The sequence below is a fragment of the Lactuca saligna genome, chromosome 3 (assembly GCF_052625555.1).
Source record: "Lactuca saligna cultivar CGN05327 chromosome 3, ASM5262555v1, whole genome shotgun sequence".
NCBI classification, from domain to species: domain Eukaryota; kingdom Viridiplantae; phylum Streptophyta; class Magnoliopsida; order Asterales; family Asteraceae; genus Lactuca; species Lactuca saligna.
Genome location: NC_136419.1, coordinates 77,370,884 through 77,374,613, shown reverse-complemented (window position 1 = coordinate 77,374,613; position 3,730 = coordinate 77,370,884).

Sequence of the window (3,730 nt, the reverse complement as noted above, 5' to 3'; positions counted from 1 at the left end):
TCTTCATATAGTATGTAATGTATTAGTATAGAGTCATCAATGAACTGACTCTTGTGTGATTCTTTGTACTTGGAATAGTAAGTAGTATCTCCTAACTATACATATTATAGTTACTAGTAATGCACGTGTATAACCGAAGGTATACCTTTGCTACCCAAAGGTACTGAACTGACTGATAGAACTTTTATGACTATATAAAAGTATAAAAGAAGTTTTGTAAAACCTTTGAAAAGTTTAATAAATAAGAATTGATGACTTGATGTCAGTTTATAAAATGATTTGAAAGTAGTTTGTTTGACAAGAATAGTTTAAAGTATAAGAAATCCTTTGTTTGAAACACAATTGTAACAGAGTTTGAAAGGAAAGTTACAATATGAAAGACAGTTTGATAAAGAGTTTAACATGTAAAAACATTTTGGTAAGTCATTTGGGAGTAGTATACCGAGTAAACAGTTAAAAGTGTAGTAAATCCATTTGTATGCTAGTTATTAATCACATACAATTGATATAATAACTAGCATGATTCAACTTGTATCCCCCCCATAAAAGCATTTATAAACATTTAAAAACATTTAAAAGGTTAATTAAGGGGTATGAACTCACCTGTAGTGAGTGGATCCTATGGAAGTGTCGGACAAGAGCTAGGTGTCAAGTGAAGACTTGAACACACACAATGATCCTAATAACATATAAAGACATATGTATGTATATATTAGTGATTATAACACTAATTAGAAAAGTATAAACACCCTAATGTGTGGAAAACAATTTGGTCAAAGTGTTAGGAGGCCAGTGGGTTGCAACAAAAGAGTATAAGGCATTGTAAGTGAGTTTATGGCCCATGGACCATACTTAATGGAGTTTACGGCCCAGGGGAGTTTACTCCTGGTCGAAAGCTCTCTAAAGGGTCTCCATTTGAGGCTTAAAGGTATGATGTCTTAAGTGGTTAAGTGTTCCAAGGTTAAACAAGAGGCTATGTGAGTTTAAAGTCCAAGAATTGACCTCAACTTGAGTTTACGACCTGGGGACCACTTCCCCATGAGTTTACAGCCGTAAACTCATGGTATGAAGTACCATTTTGATGCTTAAGGTCCCTAGTTCAATGGTGGTTGGTTCTAGGCTAAGTTTTGGGCATAAGGAAGGAAGAGAGGGCATCATTGCACCCTTATAGGGAGTTTACGATCTTAGGAGATCCTTGGCTGTAAACTCTCATTCATCCTTTGATTCTTGATGTTTCTAAGGCCTACACATGTTAAACCTAGTGTACACCGAGTTAGAACAAGAGTACTTACGATCTAAGAGCTTGAATGGTCGGTTTTGGCCAAGAACACTAGTGTGTGTTCTTGGTGAAACTTGAAGATCTACACAAATGGAATGATTTCACGGATGAAATCATGTAAGATCACTAGATCAAGTAAGATATCAACTAGCTAGGACAAGAAACTTACTAGTTTTGAAGATCGGGATGATAGTTGAGAGGATTTGGGAGGAAATTAGCCAAGGGAAAGAAAGGAATTAACAAATGGACAACCTTTCATCATATAAGGTGGAGTTTACAGCCCACATTGAGTTTACGGAAGTAAAATCCATTGTGGTGGCCGTGAACGCCTTGTGAAGGTGTTTCAGGTTTGTTCCTTGTACTATAGTTTCAGCAGATAAAACCTCACACTTATCCCTTAAGTGTACAAGGCTCAGAATGCTCAAACACACTCCAAATTGTGCTAAACGATAGTAGGAATGAGTTTAACTTTCAATGAAGTGTTTGAATGTACAAGATAGAAAATTTCAGGTCGTCACGCAATTCTCTCAAAGAATATTTTTCATTGTTCTTCAGCCTGGTGGATTGTTCAGTAACAACAGGTGTTAATTTAGATCATCCAATAGTTTGAACATTTGATGGAGGTTAAGCAATTCCTATAATGCAGCTCAAGAGTTCCTCGTCCAATCCGTTCAAATAATCCTCCATTCGATCAGCCCACTCATCATAGTAATATGGAATCAACATAAGAATCTTCGTAGAAGATCCTAATAGATGAGAAAATGAAGTCATCGTGTTCATGTTGAAATTCACCATTAATGTATGGATGATATTTTTCAAAAAAACTTAAAGAAATTTGAAATTGGATGAATGAACTTATCAGAAACTCACAATCGATTACTCGATTACACAGTTCAAACGTAGAATCAAATCATAACTGTAGATTAGAAATGATTTTCAGAATCGAACAGTGCGGAAACTTTTGAGACAAATTCACAACTAAAAAACTAGAGATTTAATTTAAAATTAGATCTATGCAGTATTGATTCCTGATCTGATTCCAATTGTATAAGTGTTTAATCGAGTACAAGAATCAAATCAGAGTAAAACAATGTAATATGAAAACATGAAGTAAATAAGATTCTGTTCAGCTCATATTACTTTCAATGAATAAGAGTACAAAACTGATAGTAAACGTGGGAAAAAACTCTACTATCAACTCTATGTTCAGCTGCTATTTATAGGATGATGAAAGTACAAACAATACAAAGGCTAGCCATTAAGTTTTGATAAAAAGATGCCTTAGTAAATACATAATGAAAACATACGAAATAGACAAATACACAGACTTCAACATATTACAAGATATTTCGACTCTATAGAGTCGCCAGAAGAGTTACACAGACCGGCGACAATCCGAGCTAGAGTTCCAGGTTAGAGATTTTGTTCTCCTGAAGGTATCCCCGTGGAAAGGGTTAATCCAATTCAGGAAGTGGGGAAAGTTAAGTCCTAGATATATTGGTCCTTTCAGAGTGACTGCCAGAGTGGGGAAGGTAGATTATTGGTTGGACCTACCTCTAGAGTTGAGCCAGATTCATAATACCTTCCACATGTCTCAGTTAAGGAAGTGTGTAGCCGATGAGATGGTGGTGGTACCTTTAGAGGAAATTCAGGTAGATTTGAGCCTGATATGGATTGAGAGACCGATAGGGATTTTGGATAGAAAGGTTAAGGCCTTGAGGAACAAGGAGGTGCGGCTGGTTAAGGTGCACTTGGAGCACCACAGGGGATCCAAGTGGAATTGGGAGCCGGAGTCTGAGATACACAAGTAGTACCCATAGTTGTTTCCAGAGCATGACCTTGAGGGCAAGTATGATCCTAGTAGGGGAGAATTGTAACATCCCGACTCCTATGTAATATATTTATATATCTTTTTATGAGTTGACTAAGCAACTCGATGAGTTCGATTCCAGAACTCGTCGAGTAGAGACGGATTGACCACATGGGTTTTATGACCAACTCGACGAGCTGGCGATGTGAGAGGAAACCCTAAATCTCCAAGGTTGGGTCCTATTTAAAGGACCTTAAGCCCTCATTTCCACCTCACCAGCCACCTTACTCCCATGTGTGTAACCCTAATCGACCATATTGAGCTAAGACAGAAAGAGAGCTAATATTTGGGTGTTTTGTGAACTATTGGAAGAGAAGAGAAGAGTATCAAAGAAAGGAACGGGGAAGGATTGTTGGATCCAATGTTCATCCACCTTGAGCTTCTGTTGGAAGGTAAAAGTCACCACCTTGCTCATCATATTGGTTAAATATTGTTTCTAGTAAGATTTAGGTATTTTTCCATATTTCCTTGAGATTTTGAGTGACTTGAGCTTGCTAAGAGATTGAGACTTCAAATCTGGAGCTTGTGACATCCCTAGAGTCCAAAGGTCCAAGCTTTGCCTAGCTAATAGAAGAGCTTTT